General features: G+C 44.3%; 1 protein-coding gene across 4 annotated transcripts in view; it reads left to right on the top strand.

Moving 5' to 3' along the window:
- Positions 1-13786: 13786 nt before the first annotated feature.
- ENTPD4 (ectonucleoside triphosphate diphosphohydrolase 4) overlaps positions 13787-16333 on the top strand; it is a 424151-nt gene continuing 421604 nt past the window's right edge. For 3 of the 4 annotated variants that reach the window (XR_014326296.1, XM_082841995.1, XM_082841993.1), the window contains exon 1: positions 13787-13947. The gene's annotated coding sequence lies outside the window, so the exon portion shown is untranslated. Of the gene's footprint in view, positions 13948-14960; positions 15035-16333 lie in introns of all 4 variants that reach the window. The other variant, XM_082841994.1, reaches the window with a different exon arrangement.

Raw genomic sequence — 16333 nt, 5'->3', positions numbered from 1 at the left:
ACCGAGGTGTGCCACGACTGCAAAAATGTAAAATGATCTATACACACGGAAGGAGATGTACCCAAAAATGAAGCAATGGTAGGGTGTGGTAAATATTCTCCTTAACCTTCTTAACTTATGTCTTCAATTATAATCATTATATTAAAGGATAGGCCAGGAAGAAACATAAACCTCTAGACCTAAGTCCCGAAGCAGAGGAAGAATTGCAGCAGGCTCCTGGTTGAGGAAGCAGGGTTGGAATATACTGTTTAGAAACATAACAAGCAACAGCCTGGCAGGTCAGGAGGCCAGGCTCTTCCCCAGCAGGGGAGCAGGAATCCAGCTGTACACACAGGTCCTCTACAGTGAGGTTGGTTCCCGGGGGGCCACATTTGAGCCTGACCTGACACCCTCTGTGTATCTGGGAAATTTTCACTGCACTAGGCTGGGCCCTGAGGGTTGGCGACACCTGTCTCTACCTGTCTCCCCGGCCTCTGAGAGGTTAACTGGGGAAGCAGATGCCGCATTACTCATCATCTTTATGCCACCATCTGTGTCGGGCAAGCCACATCCCCTGGGCCTGCCTCGGCTTCCCTGTGTGAACGAGGAAAGTCGGGGCTTGTTAATTTCTAAAGCGCCTCCTAAAGGCTGCAGCCGTGGGAGCTGTGCTGGACTCTAGGCCGAGCGAGTAAGTCCTAAGAGGGCACAGCCCCGACCACTAGTTTCCTATCCAAAGACACTTTTATGATGGTACCGATATGAAGAAAATGATGATGACTGAACAACTACTGAGCACGTGACAAAAGTGAAGGTGAGACTAATTATCAGTGAACATTAATTGTCCAACATGTATGTGTAGGGTAGGGTGTGGTTAGGAAAGGCATTTATAGAGATCTCATTTCTCTCTCGATTTACCTTCTCCTACCAAACAAGAAGTTCCTTTATAAAGCATTGACTTTTATCAACTCTTATTACATGCCAGGCCCGTGCTTAGCCCTTCCTCTGGATTATTTCATTTAATCCTCACAACGACCCAAGTTAAGTGGGAAGATGATCTCCATTTTGCCTTTGAGGAAAGAGGAGCTTAAGCAAGTGAATGGCGTGTCCCAGGTCTCATAACCCGTAAGTGGTCCAGGACTTGGAAATCCTGGTTGAGCCTTCTCGCCTGTGGAATCTTGGGTCTGACTAATTCTACTCATTCTTCCAAATCCAGCCAACAAAACTGCCTTCTCTGGCCTCCCCGCTGTGCCACCTCCAACCAATCTCCCAGCCTCCTGGGCTTTGTGGCTCTACGGGCTGTGGTTGCTGCCCACCTGATGTCCCTGACTTCTGTTTCCTCCTCTCAAGTTCTCAGTTTGAATGCACTTCTGTTCTACTCCTTCTCTTCTTCACTTTACCCTGTCTGACCCTCTACTAGGGTATTATACTGTATCTTGGGATATAGGATGCAAACTTGAGCATGTGTCGAAATCACATGGAGGGCTTAGTAAAACACAGATTACTGGGCCTCAGCCCCAGAGTTTCTGATGCAGTGGGCCTGGGTGGGACAGAGAATTTGCATTTCTCCCAAGATTCCAGATGCAGCTGATGTTGTTGGTCCTGGCATCACACTTTGATCATCCTTGCTCTGGGGAGCCTGCTTTCCACTATATTTTCCTCTGTTGCTGAACATTTTTTTTTTTTTAAATAAATTTATTTATTTTATTTATTTATTTTTGTCTACGTTGGGTCTTCGTTGTTGCGCACGGGCTTTCTCTAGTTGCAGCGAGCGGGGGCTACTCTCCGTTGAGGTGCGTGGGCTTCTCACTGCGGTGGCTTCTCTCGCTTCGCAGCACGGGCTCTAAGCGCGTGGGCTTCAGGAGTTGTGGCATGCGGGCTCAGTAGCTGTGGCTCTCGGGCTCTAGAGCGCAGGCTCAGTAGTGGTGGTGCACGGGCTTCGTTGGGCATGTGGGATCTTCCCAGACCAGGGCTCGAACCCGCATCCCCTGCACTGGCAGGCAGATTCTTAACCACTGCGCCACCAGGGAAGTCCCTGAACGTCTCCTTAAACAAACTCTTCCCAATGTCTTACATAAGGAAACCTGGCTTTCTGTGGAAGGCCCTCTACCCAGGTTTTGTTTTTTTTTTCCTAGATCCCTGATCACAAGACAAGGAAGCGTGGTTCTCACTGGCACTTCTAACACCCTCGTCTCACAGTTTCTTTATTCCTCCAACTCCAATAGCCATTTCCACACCAAACACCCAAGGCAAGCATGGCTGTGTCTCCAGCTCCACCTCTCTGCCAGCCCACGCCCGCTCATCACAAACAAGAAGGGGATTTTCAGCCACCGGTCCAGGCAGGCCCACGAAGTCTGTTTGCACCTTCCCTTCTTCTGGGCTGCTGGAGACAGTCACAGGACTGGGATTGGGCCCGTTATGTATTCAAGCCTCCTGACCTCAGATGGAACCCCACAACTGCTCACTTTATCTTTATAATCATCACCAGCTGACTCACCTGTCTCATCCCCGCCACTGGCTCCTATTTTAACCCTGGCCAGTCCCCACCAGCCTTTACCTGGTCCACACCTTCCTCCCTCTCTCGCCACCAAGATGGTGGACCAAATGGAGATCAGCTATGAGCTACCTCAGCGTCCCTCTGATTTACTCCACATTAGCTCTGCCTCTTCACTCATCCTGCCCTCCTTCCCTCCTATTTCAAAACAAGAGGAGTTTTCAAAACCACAGTGACATACCACCGCACACCCATCAAGATGGCTACTATCAAAACAAAACCAAAAACCCAGAAAATAACAAGTGTTGTTGAAGATTTGGAGAAAATGGAACCTTTGTGCGTCGTTGACGGGAATGCGAAATGGTGCCGCCCTTATAAAAAACCAGTGTGGTGGTTCCTCAAAACGTTAAAAATAGAGCTACTGTATGATGCAACAATCCAACTTCTGAGCATATACCCCACAGAACTGAAAGCAGAGCCTCAAAGAGATATCTGTACGCTTAGGCCCATTGCAGCCTTATTCCCGGTAGCTAAAACGTGGAAGCAACCCAAGTATCCATCAGCAGATGAATGCATAAACAAAATGTGGTATGTACAAACAAGGCAATATTGTTCAGCCTTAAAAAGGAAGGAAATTGTGACACACGCTACAGTATGGATGAACCTTGAAGACACTATGCTAAGTGAAAAAAGCCAGTCACAAAAGATAAAATGCTGTATGATTCCACTTATAGGTGGTATTTAGAGTGGTCACATTCACAGAAACAGAAAGTAGAAGGCTGGTTGAAGGCGGCTGAGGGGAGGGGAAATGGGAGATGGGTACCAAGCTTCCGTTTTGCAAAAAGAAAAAGTTCTGCAGATGGATGGCACAACAATGTGAAGACATTTAGCACTTTTGAACTACACACTTCAAAATGGTTAAGATGGTAAATTTCACGTTTATGTCTACTTTTCCACAATAAAAAAAAAAGTCTCGGCAAGGATATACAATGGAGAAAAGACAGTCTCTTCAATGAGTGGTGCTGGGAAAACTGGACAGCTACATGTAAAAAATGAAATGAGAACACTCCCTAACACCGTACACAAAAATAAACTCAAAATGGATTAGAGACATAAATGTAAGACCGGACACTATAAAACTCTTAGAGGAAAACATAGGAAGAACACTCTTTGACATAAATCACAGCGAGATCTTTTTTGATCCACCTCGTAGAGTAATGGAAATAAAAACAAAAATAAACAATTGGGACCTAATGAAACTTCAAAGCTTTTGCACAGCAAAGGAAACCATAAACAAGACGAAAAGACAGCCCTCAGAATGGGAGAAAATATTTGCTAATGAATCATTGGACAAAGGATTAATCTCCAAAATATATAAACAGCTCATGCAGCTCAATATTAAAAAAAACCAAACAACCCAATCCAAAAGTGGGCAGAAGATCTAAACAGACATTTCTCCAAAGAAGACATACAGATGGTCAATAGGCACATGAAAAGCTGCTCAACGTCACTAATTATTAGAGAAATGCAAATCAAAACTACAATGAGGGATTACCTCATACCAGTTAGAATGGGCATCATCAGAAAATCTACAAACAACAAATGCTGGAGAGGGTGTGGAGAAAAGGCAACCCTCTTGCACTGTTGATGGGAATGTAAATTGATACAGCCACTATGGAGAACAGTATGAAGGTTCCTTAAAAGACTAAAAATAGAATTACCATATGACCCAGCAATCCCACTCCTGGGCATATACGCAAAGAAAACCATAATTCAAAAAGACACATGCACCCCATTGTTCATTGCAGCACTATTTACAATAGCCAGGTCATGGAAGCAACCTAAACGCTCATCAACAGACGAATGGGTAAAGAAGATGTGGTACATATATACAATGGAACATTACTCAGCCATAAAAAGGAATGAAATTGGGTCATTTGTAGAGACGTGGATGGATCTAGAGATTGTCATACAGAATGAAGTAAGTCAGAAAGAGAAGAACAAATATCGTATATTAACGCATGTATGTGGAACCTAGAAAAATGGTACAGATGAACCGGTTTGTGGGGCAGAAATAGAGACACAGATGTAGAGGACAAACGTATGGACACCAAGGGGGGAAAGCGGCGGAGGGGGGTGGTGGTGGGATGAATTGGGAGATTGGGTTGACATATATACACTGATATGTATAAAATAGATAATAAGAACCTGCTGTATAAAAAGCTAAATTAAATAAAATTAAAAAGTTAAAAAAGAAAAAGTCTTTCCTCCGCCTCACACTAATTTGTCTCTTTGCATCTTCAATCTTATCTCGTGTCGCCCTTTCCAGGGGGCTGGTCCTTCTCTTTTCTCCCCTCCGGAATCACCACAGACATTTGTAGGACTGGGAGTAAGAGTACATGTATTGTTTAGAGATGTTCAAGATTATAAATCCAGATAACACACGAGTAAATAGAATGTGGTATTGTTCTAACTTGAAAATATATCTTTGTGACAAGGGTATGAAGCTATGGTTTCTATAACACTGAAAATCGGTGAACTATCAAGACCTGGCTCTCTCCTTAAGCCACGCTCTCCCCACTCCACCAGCCCATTTCTGCACAGCAGCGGGGCCCAGGCCAGTCCACACCCTCAGGCCACAGCAGCCAGCTTCCACAGATCCAGGCCAGCCCATACCTTCCGGCAAATTTCTTTGCCACCAGCAGGCTATGCATTCCTGCAGTAGCCACAGAGCTGCACAATTCCGCAGTCAGCCGTGGGCCCTGGCACTCAGGAAAGCCCTGCATTTGATTGATTTCATGTTCTGCTGCCACTGTGTTGAAATTCTTAATAACTTTGGAACAAAGAGCCTTGTATTTTCGTTTTGCCCTGAGTCTGCGTATTATGTAGCAGTCCTAGGTAGCCACACCCTACTGGAAAAGTTCTGAACCACAGCCTTGGGATGGGGACAGAAAGGGGGCTGGGGGATGTCCCCCTGGGTCCTCAGTTCCTTCCTGTCCGCTCCCTGCCCCCGCCCAGAGGTAGTAGCTGCTTTTCTGCACCTGCTTCTTCTGCATCCCTTCATGAAACCTCTTCTTTTACACCTTTTAGTCATTAACCACCTTCTACTAGATAACAGCTCTTTATGTTAAATTTTTCCTTTAAATAGCTTATGTTCTTTCTACCTCCTGACTGATATAGGGAGACAAAGAGTAAACTAACAAAATCAGAAAATCTGTAGTACGTCAGATAGATATGAGCTACAGAGAAAAAGTAAAGCAGGGGATGTGTGTAGAGGGTGTGGAGTCCAAGGGGGACAGCTTGCCCTTGTAAATGGGGGTCAGAGGAGGCATCCCAGAGAAGGATGCCGGGCTGAAATTACACATCTGACTGCTCATCCCCAATTCCAACTAAAATGATGAGAAAATGTAAAAATAGGGCTCAACCTGCATCATACAAGTGGAAAAGTCACCATCCAAGTCCAGAAACCCTCCAGAACTTCCTGCTAGGCACATAAGGCAAGTAGGATCAGAATATTGTAAGGAAAGATAAAGCTTATCTCTGGCTCACCCACTGCTTTTTCTCCCTTTTCTGTCCCCTCTCTTCAGTGAATTTGAAAGGTGGTAAGCAGAGAAGAGACCTCTTTGGCCAAGCTCTATCTATCTTCATCCACGTCTGCCTTTGATCAAGAAGGAAAGTAATATCATTCATTCATTCACTAATTACTGAGCAAACATGTTTTGAGTACCTCCTAAGTGCCTCGCTCTGTACTAAGACAGTCCCTGTCTTCAAAGAGATCACAGTTTAATGGGAGAGGATATGGGAGACGGGATGTGTCCAGGCAAATAAGTATTATTCAGTGCTAAGAAGGACAGGGACTTCCCTGGCGGTCCAGTGGTTAGGACTCCGCACTTCCACTGCAGGGGGTCTGGGTTTGATCCCTGGTTGGGGAAACTAAGAGCCCAAAAGCTGTGCAGCACGGCCAAATAAATAAGTAAATAAATTAATTAAAATAATATTTAAAAAGACATTCCTTAGGGAGGTGTCGGGAATGAAGGGGAAAAAAAAAAAAGCTAAGAAGTACAATGAGTGAGTTGGATAACAAAATAGGAATTCCAACGTTTCTGGCAGATGAAGCTTAGCCTGACTTGACAAGATGAAATCTTCAATTCGGTTCCAGTAGACATTACTGAGCACCTCCCCTAAAAAATACAGCATGGATTTCAAACAGGGATGAATTTGGAGCTAGCGCAAAATCCACTGCAGTAGGAGGGGGGTGAAATCTATTTCTTTCTACCGAAGGCAAGATAGCTGGAACCTTCTCAGTTCTGCAGGGAACGGGAGAGACACATGTGGGCACACAGCATGTGTTTTTGAATTGAATTCATGTTTGCTCCAGGCTAGGAATGCGCAGAGGAATAACATGGCAGCAAAGACCAACAACAGTTACACCAAACAACAGTGCTGAGCGATAAAGGAGAAAGACTTTCTTGCCTGGGGAGGTCACATGACAACACACAATTTCAAGGGGCAAATTGAAGGATGAGTAGGAGGGGTTTTTTCCAGGCAGTCAAGGAAGAAGAAAGTATTCCAGCCATAGGAAATGTGTGTAAAGACCCAGAGGCATGAAAATAGGGAACAATTTAGGAGCAAGCGAGTAGTTAAGCATGTTAGAACACAGGGAATATATGACAAGAGGCTTAAAAAGCTGACAGCCTTGGGGTGTCATGCTAAGGAGATGGGTACTAGACCAACCTGTCAATAAAAATCTAATCACCCCACTGATTCCCAGAGTTGATTTGCTAGCAATTTCAACTGTAACCTAGAGGGGATGAGGAATTAACAAAGGATGCTGGGAAGGAGAATGATATGTTAGCTGGGGTGAGAGAGGAACACAGAAATGTTGAGATTCAAGGGAGCCAATAAATAACCTGCTGCTTCCTGCCCAAGTCTGAACGATTTGAGAAATGAAACAAAAACTGTACAAAAATCAAAATATCATCTTTTTGCGGATGAAGCTGATATTGAAGAATGTAGCTTATATCTGATCAGAACAGCAGGACTCATGTGCCAATCACAGGGTCAGGGAATGAAATTACTCTGCATAACCAGGCCAGGGTCATATGTCCTGACCCAAATGGACTGAGTGCGAGACAGGCATACTGCTTCAGAAATTCAAGGTACTGTTACCGAAAAGAGAAGGATGGTTGTAGGCAGCAAAAGCAACCATGTCCACTCCCTGTTTTGTGTGTGCGTATGTTTATGTATGTGTAATGATCCACATCCCACTAGACCCCTTCATGGTACAGTTGGTCACATGCTGTGATGAGAAAAGTTTGAAGGAAACCCTGTGAATTTTGATGCTGCTTTGATCAAGTCCCTTTCTCTTTCTGAATCTCAAGTGCTTTCACTCTGTAACAAAACTCCATAAAATAAGAATTCTCCTGGCCCATTCCCTGCCTTAGGAATGCTGGGCTCATAAATGAGGTCATGTCTGTAAAGTGCTACGGTCTTCTTGAAGACAAATGCTGTATAAATATATAGGATTATTAGCCAAGTCGCTCAAAAACCAGTCTGTGCACGCGTGCATTGGAAGGCAAACAGGAACGGAGGAGGGCAATAGGACTCATTGTTTCCAAGGGTCACCTGATTCCTTTGTTTCCATGACATCCAGTGCCCCACAGTCACCTCCTCCCAACACTTACAGACTGCCAGGAGGGCCCGTTTGCCAATTTAGTCTCCCTGGAATGATGGGTTAAAACATTTGAAGAGCAAAGCCAACAGAATGCCAAGCTATGGCCATGTTGGAGGTTTTTCCAGAAAGATAACTAAAGGAAATGCTGTTTGGGTTCTAAATACTGATGGTTTTCACTGGCCCTAATCCATTCATTAAGATTCCCGCATGCACAGTTTTAAAAGAATCTGGAGTTCAATTTAAAAAGGAAAGAGCTCTTCTATCTTATGTTAGATTTCATAATGAGGAAGCAGAGGTGGAGAAGGAGGGAGAGAGGGGAAGGAGGAAGGCAGGACCTTGTTTCTGGTCTCTTTTGCCTCTTAGAAATCATGGATTTCAGACCTCAGAGGTCAACCTAGCCACTTCTCCACTCCCTTTTTAAAGTTACATATGGATGGTGAGAACCAGTGAGGTAAACTAAATTTTTCTAAGCTTATGCAGTCAATTAATAGCATAGCAGGGACTGAGATCCAGGTTTCCACCTTCCAGTTTAGTTAGCTTCACATTCAATCATCCTGCATCCCTTCCAGTTTTAGGAACCTGAACAAGTCATGTTGCCTCTGAGACCTAATGGCAAGTAATGGAATATCCAGCCAGAAGTAATTTAAATAAACAAAGGCCTTGTTCTCCTCTCATAACAAGGAGTAAGATGTACCTCAGTGGCTAGTATTATTTTAGTGATTTAGTGATGCCATGATGGACCTAGGCAACTCTCTCTTTCTATTTCAACATATTTAGTATTGGCTTCTTATCTGCATCACTGTTGCCTCATGGTTACAGGATGGCTTCTGCAGTCCAGACATCACATCCCTTTTTGAAACTCTGATTTAATACTTTTTTTTTTTTTTTTTTTGTGGTACGCGGGCCTCTCACTGCTGTGGCCTCTCCCGTTGCAGAGCACAGGCACCAGACACGCAGGCTCAGCGGCCATGGCTCACGGGTCCAGCCGCTCCACGGCATGTGGGATCTTCCCAGGCCGGGGCACGAACCCGTGTCCCCTGCATTGGCAGGCGGACTCTCACCACTGCGCCTCCAGGGAAGCCCTATACTTTCTTTTTTTTAACAACTTTATTGGAGTATAATTGCTTTACAATGGTGTGTTAGTTTCTGTAGTTTCTGCTTTATAACAAAGTGAATCAGCTATACATATACATATATCCCCATATCTCTTCCCTCTTGCGTCTCCCTCCCACCCTCCCTATCCCACACCTCTAGGTGGTCACAAAGCCCAGAGCTGATCTCCCTGTGCTATGTGGCTGCTTCCCACCAGCTATCTATTTTACATTTGGTAGTGTATATATGCACATGCCACTCCCTTACTTCGTCCCAGCTTACCCTTCCCCCTCCCTGTGTTCTCAAGTCCATTCTCTACGTCTGCGTCTTTATTCCTGTCCTGCACCTAGGTTCTTCATAACCTTTTTTTTTTCTTTAGATTCCATATATATGTGTTAGCATACAGTATTTGTTTTTCCCTTTCTGACTTACTTCACTCTGTATAACAGACTCTAGGTCCATCCACCTCACTACAAATAACTCAGTTTTGTTTCATTTTCTGGCTAAGTAATATTCCATTGTATATATGTGCCACATCTTCTTTATCCATTCATCTGTCGATGGACATTTAGGTTGCTTCCATGTCCTAGCTATTGTGAATAGAGCTGCAATGAACATTGTGGTACATGACTCTTTTTGAATTATGGTTTTCTCAGGGTATATGCCCAGGAGGGGGATTGCTGGGTCGTATGGCAGTTCTATTTTTAGTTTTTTAAGGAACCTCCATACTGTTCTCCACAGTGGCTGTATCAATTTACCTTCCCACCAACAGTGCAAGAGGGTTGCCTTTTCTCCACACCCTCTCCAGCATTTGTTGTTTGTAGATTTTTTGATGATGGCCATTCTGAATGGTGTGAGGTGATACCTCATTGTAGTTTTGATCTGCATTTCTCTAATGATTTAATACTTTCAAAACACAGACTTGCAATAACGTACTTTGACGTTGCAACCATGTTAGCTGTAGTTCTTTTGTAAATATGCTAACAAACTAAGGAAGGTCATTCCCTTTATAGTTGATGAAAGCTTTTTGGTTTAAATCATGAATGAGTGTTGAACTTTGTCAAATGTTTTTTCTACACTGATTGAGATCATATGAATTGTCTCCTTTATTCTGTTTATGTAGTGAATAATAGGGATTATTTTAAAATGTTGAACCAACCTTGCATTTCTTGAAAAAAATCTCATTTGGTTAAGCTATCTTACTCTCTTTAGATAGATATTGCTGGATTTTAATTGCCAATGTTTTGTTAGAATTTTTGTGTTTATGTTCATAAAGGATATTGATGTGTATCTAATTTTCTTTCTTTTTTATCTCTTGGAATCAGCATTATTCTGACCTCGTGAGTTACGAAATATTCCCTCCTTCTCTATTTCTTTGAAAGAGTTTATATAAGATTGGTATGATTTCTTTCTTAAACAGCTGATAAAATTTACTGGTGAAACCATCTGGGCCTGGAATTTTCTTCTGGGGACCATAAAAGATATAGGGCCATTCAGATGATTTTTCCTTCTGTCAATTTTGGGAAATTGTATTTTTCCAAGAATTTTTCCATTTCATCTAAATTGTTGAAACCAGCATACAGTTGTTCATTACGTTTTCTTATTATTTTTTTTAATTTTTGTAGGATCTGTAAGGATGTTCTTCCTTTAGTCTTGATTTTGATTATTTGTGTTTTCTTTCTTTTTTCCTGATCAATCTCACTACGAATTGATCAATTTTATTAATATTTTCAAAGAACCAACTTGTGGTTTTGTTAATTTTGTCCAACTTATTTTTAAAAATTACTTCCTTCCTTCTCTTTGCTTTGGCTTTAACTTTCTTTTCTTATCCTAACTTCTTACGGTGGAAACTTTGATTTCAAACTTTTATTTCTTTACAAAAATAAGCTTTTAAAGCTATAAATTTCTCCGTAAGTACCGCTTTGGCTGCATTCCATGAATTTTGACGTATTTTCATTACCATTCTATTTGAAATGTTTTTTAATGCTCTCAGAACTGTGCCTGGCATGAAGTACGCAGTAAGTGTTGTCTCCTATTAGCTTAGTTTTTTAATTTCTCCTGTGAATAAGGGAGAATAAGTTGATGGCTCACTCTGACAGTTGTGCTTCTACCCACTTCAGAGCCTCTTTGCTGTTTCCACTGCCTGAAGCGCTACTCCTTCATATAGGCCCAGACTTCATCCATCTTCTGGTTAATTCCTATTCATCTTGCGGGTGTGACCTCAAACATCACTTCCTCAGAGAAGCCTTCCCTGATGACCAAAACCGGGCTGGTCCTCTCATGTACTGGGTTGAATAGTGTCCCCCCAAAATTCATGTCCACCCAGAACCTGTGAATGTGACCTTATTAGGAAACAGGGTCTTTACAGATATAATCATGTTAAGAAGAAATCATATTGTATTGGTTGGGAGGGGAGAGGGTGTGGCTAAATCCAACATGCTGCTGTCCTTTTAAGAAGAGGTGAATTTGGACACAGAGACACACAGAAGAACATCATGTGACAACAAGGCAGAGATTGGAGTGATGCAAGAAATGCCAAAGATTGCCGGCAACAACCAGAAACTGACAGGCAAGGAAGGATCATCTCCTAGACTCTTCGGAGAGAGCACGGCCCTGCCAACACCTTGATTTCAGACTTCGAGCCTCCCATACTATGAAAGAATAAATTTCTGTTGATTTAAGCCACCCAGTTTGGAGTAATTTGTTATGGCAGTTCTAGGAAACGAATGCAGCATATTCCATGTTTTCATACTTTATACTTTTTTTTCCTAGCTCTTATCAGAAAATTGTTGTATATGAATCATCAGGAAATACTGATGGTGTGAAAATTCTAGTGTGGCATTTTGGTAGAGGCCTCCTTGAGAGAGAGACTACCATAATATGAACCAGTAACACAGATGGTAAGGACTTTGAAACACACGTAATTTTGAGGGGTCCTGGCCCTAAAATCACAGCATGTCGGTGGCCAACTACTTCAGCTTCTCAAAGCTAACCTTAGGTACAAGTCACAGAGCTTTCTAATGTGTAAGCTATCCAAACTGGTCATTTTTTAAAAATAGCAACAGATTGCCATAAAAGGGCACTCAAGTAGGAGTCAGAACCAGAGGTTCTGCTTCCCCTTCTGCCTCTAGGGCATTTGGGCAAGACATTCAGTCTCTCTGGGTTCCAGGTTCCTTAACAGTAAAAGGAGATGGTTTGGTCTAGATAGTAACTATGGTCTCTTTGTTTGAACTTTCTGTGGCTTTATGATTCTAGTATGGAGCAATAGTTAAAAGACAGTATTTACTTCTAAAGCACAAGACTCCTTGGTCACTGCTAGCCTTCTTCCATGAACAGTATCTGAATCCAAGGATGAAATGCTACCACAAGGAGATTTAACCCAAGCTGGCGCTGGACCAAGGATTCTGCTTAAAATTTATAACTACTAGTTTTGTCCATGCTTGTTTTACTTGACACAAGTAATGGAGTAGACGTTTCCAGGACTCTCATTTCTAAAAATATTTTAAACTGGCTAGGCTGGCTGGTCACTTTCTATCTCTGGGAAGCAGTGTATTCACCTGTTTAGAAAAAAAGAAAAAGAAAAAAAAGGATAAAAAGCTGTGTTTCTCAAGGTCTCTTCCAGCTCTGTGACTTCAAGGCACTTTTTTTTGTCAAGCTAGAGTGGGGCCTTGAGCTAAGTCCAGGTCTTGGGGTTACTCTCTGGAACTAGCGCTGTTCACCTCACTATTTCTTCTCGTAACCATTGCCTGTGTTGGAGGTGCTCTAACCCAGAGTAGGCTCTGAAATATGCAACTTTTGGTAAGGATGAAATCCTGGCTTTTACTAATTATGTGGACCTTAAGAGAGTCACTGAATGAGTTTGAGCTTCGTTTCCCCGCTTATAAAATAGGGATAGCTACTGGCAAAGTTGCAAAACGAAATGTCGAGTCGAGCAAAAATGCCTAGTTCTTCTTAAGTTTTCAAGTGTTGTTTTCCATAATACTAATAGAACACAAATAAAACAACTGCGGGGCTTCCCTGGCGGCGCAGTGGTTGAGAATCTGCCTGCCAATACAGGGGACACGGGTTCGAGCCCTGGTCTGGGAATACCCCACAAGCCGCGGAGCAACTAGGCCCGTGAGCCACAACTACTGAGCCTGCGCGTCTGGAGCCTGTGCTCCGCAACAAAAGAGGCCGCGATAGTGAGGGGCCCGCGCACCGCGATGAAGAGTGGCCCCCGCTCGCCGCAACTAGAGAAAGCCCTCGCACAGAAACGAAGACCCAACACAGCCAAAAAAAAATAAATTAATTAATTTAAAAAAAAAGACCTTTGGTGTCATAAGCACTTTGCGCCTCGCTGTAGGATCGGCGGTAACCAAGCCACAGTACTGGTTATTTCCGTGATGCCACTTTCACTTTCGGCAGTCCCTGAGTTCAGCTGCACCCGCGTGGTTCCGCGGAAGAGCGCTGCGTTCGGATGCCAGTCATGGCGGCGCAGGCCCCGCCCCGCGGCGTGCGCGCTCCCGCCGCTCCCGGTGACGCGACGCGGGTGGCTACAGGGTGGTGTTTTGGCGGTACGGCTGCGGGAAAGGAGCGGAGCTGCTGGGAAGCTGCTGCCGGGAAGCCGCGACTGCATTGCCGGCGCCGCCTCGCCGCGGTGGCCGTGATGCGCTCCGCTCGCGGGTCCCCGCTCCCGGGAACCCCGACCGCCGAGTCGGACGCTGCCGAGCAGGTGAGGCGGCCTTTCCGGCGCGGACGAGGGGAGGGTGGGCGGCCGAAGCGGGGACGGTTGGAGCGGGGCCCGATGGGGCCCGACGGGGCAGCGAGGCCGCGGACGAGCCACTCTGCCCCAGGGGCCCTTCCCGCGCCGTTGCCTCCCCGCCGCCCGGGTCGCGCGACCACATCCGGGTGCCAGCCGTCAGCACCCGTGACCCCGGGCGGCAGGTGCTGTCCCCCAGCCCCTGGCGGGAGAAAGCTGGCAGTCGTGCTGTCGGCGCCCGCTCCGGTGACCGCGCTGGATTTCCCCTCTGACACGTAGTGGGCGCGGGTCTGGGCCGCTTGGGGAGGGACCTGGCCGGGGAGAAGGATGCTGCACCGAGGACCCTGCGGGTCTTACCTGCCACCTTGTCATGACATTTACAAGTCAGCATCGTTTTTCCTTTACTCTGCTTTTACCAAGTTTCATGCTTTAGGTTTCTCTAAAATCTAAATCTGATTAGCTCCATTGGAAAAATAGAGCTAGTTGGGCAATAAAGTGATGGTAAGAGCAGTGTTTCACAAACTCGAGTAATGCGTGACTCCTCTTAAAGGGACAGTTCGCTCATTCCTCTGGAATTTGACTCAGAACCGCAGGGGTTCTCAGACCCCAGTGAGACGAACGCAGGTGTAGACTGTTTAGGAAAGAAACGAGATGCTTCCATGCTGAAAGATAAACTAGGTTATTAAAGAATTCTAAATTAGACTCTGATCCCTAGTTTAATTTCACATTACAGCCTTTACTGTGTACTGCTTTGTGTAATGAAAATAATTTTCCAGCCTTGGAGAGGCCTAAAAGAATTATATTCTTTGTATTATGTTATATTTGATGTTATTGTGTCTTTGTATCAGGTCTGTTCATTCTGTTTGACACATTAGCAGAATTATAAAATGGAGTATTAATTTGTGTAAGTAGTTTGTTTATTCCATTGTTAACCTTAACATTGATTTATTTGTTGCATATTGAATCTGTGGTTTACATCCTTCCAGGCCTAATAGGAATGCATGATCTCAACCCTTACGTATATAGTCTAGAAAGAAGAAACAAAATGAAAGTTATCTAGGTATTTATATTCTCTATATATTTATTCAGCATGTTTATTTTAAATCAACTACACATGAATAAAGAGAAGATTCAGAGTGTGGAGAAACATTGGGAAATATAACTGGTTAAATCTTGGCAAAGAAGAATATTGACCTGTGCCTTGAAAGAAGTGTAATATTGTGAACAGGACATATTACTTAGTAGGAAGTGACTTAAGTAATGGCCCAAGGCAAGAACGAGGACTGCTTGTGTGGGAGAGGAGAGACCCACCTCACTAGAGCAGAGAGATGTTATCTAGGGCTGAGCAGGAAACAGTTTAGTAAAATAAGATGGGACCGTTTGACGGATGGAAGGTCTCAGATGCCACACAGGGACGCTGTTGTTGACCTGTAGGCTCTGGAAGTTTCTTTTTTTTTTAATAGATCTTTTTTTTTTTTTTCTAATTTTTTGGCTGTGTTGGGTCTTGTTGCTGCACACGGGTTTTCTCTAGTTGTGGCGAGTGGAGGCTACTCTTCGTTGCGGTGCGCGGGCTTCTCATTGCAGTGGCTTCTCTTGTTGCGGAGCATGGGCTCTAGGCATGCGGTCTTCAGTAGTTGCGGCACACGGGCTCAGTAGTTGTGGCTCACGTGCTCTAGAGCGCAGGCTCAGTAGTTGTGGCGCATAGGCTTAGTTGCTCTGCGGCATGTGGGATCTTTCCGGACCAGGGCTTGAACCCGTGTCCCCTGCGTTGGCAGGTGGATTCCTAACCCCTGTGCCACCAGGGAAGTCCCAATAGATCTTTATTGGAGTATAATTGATTCACAATACTGTGTTAGTTTTTGTTGAATCAGCCATATGCATACATATGTCCCCATATCCCCTCCCTGTAGAGCCTTCCTCCCATCCTCCCTATCCCCCCCTCTAGGTCAATGCAAAGCACTGAGCTGATCTCCCTGTGCTGTGCTGCTGCTTCCCACTAGCTATCTATTTTACATTCCGTAGTGTATATATGTCAGTGCTACTCTCACTTGGACCCAGCTTCCACCTCCCACCCTGTGTCCTCAAGTCCATCCTCTATGTCTACAACTTTATTCCTGCCCTGCAACTAGGTTCATCAGTACCATTTTTTTTTTTTTAGCTTCCATATATATGCATTAGCATACGGTATTTGTTTTTCTCTTTCTGACTTACTTCACTCTGTATGGCAGACTCTAGGTCCATCCACCTTACTACAAATAACTCAATTTCGTTTCTTTTTATGGCTGAGTAATATTCCATTGTATATATGTGCCACATCTTCTTTGTCCATTCATCTGTCGATGGACACCTAGGTTGCTTC

This window comes from Leucopleurus acutus, assembly GCF_964270905.1.
Source record: "Leucopleurus acutus genome assembly, chromosome: 7".
Taxonomy (NCBI): Eukaryota; Metazoa; Chordata; class Mammalia; order Artiodactyla; family Delphinidae; genus Leucopleurus; species Leucopleurus acutus.
This window is presented reverse-complemented; position numbering and strand designations above follow the sequence as displayed.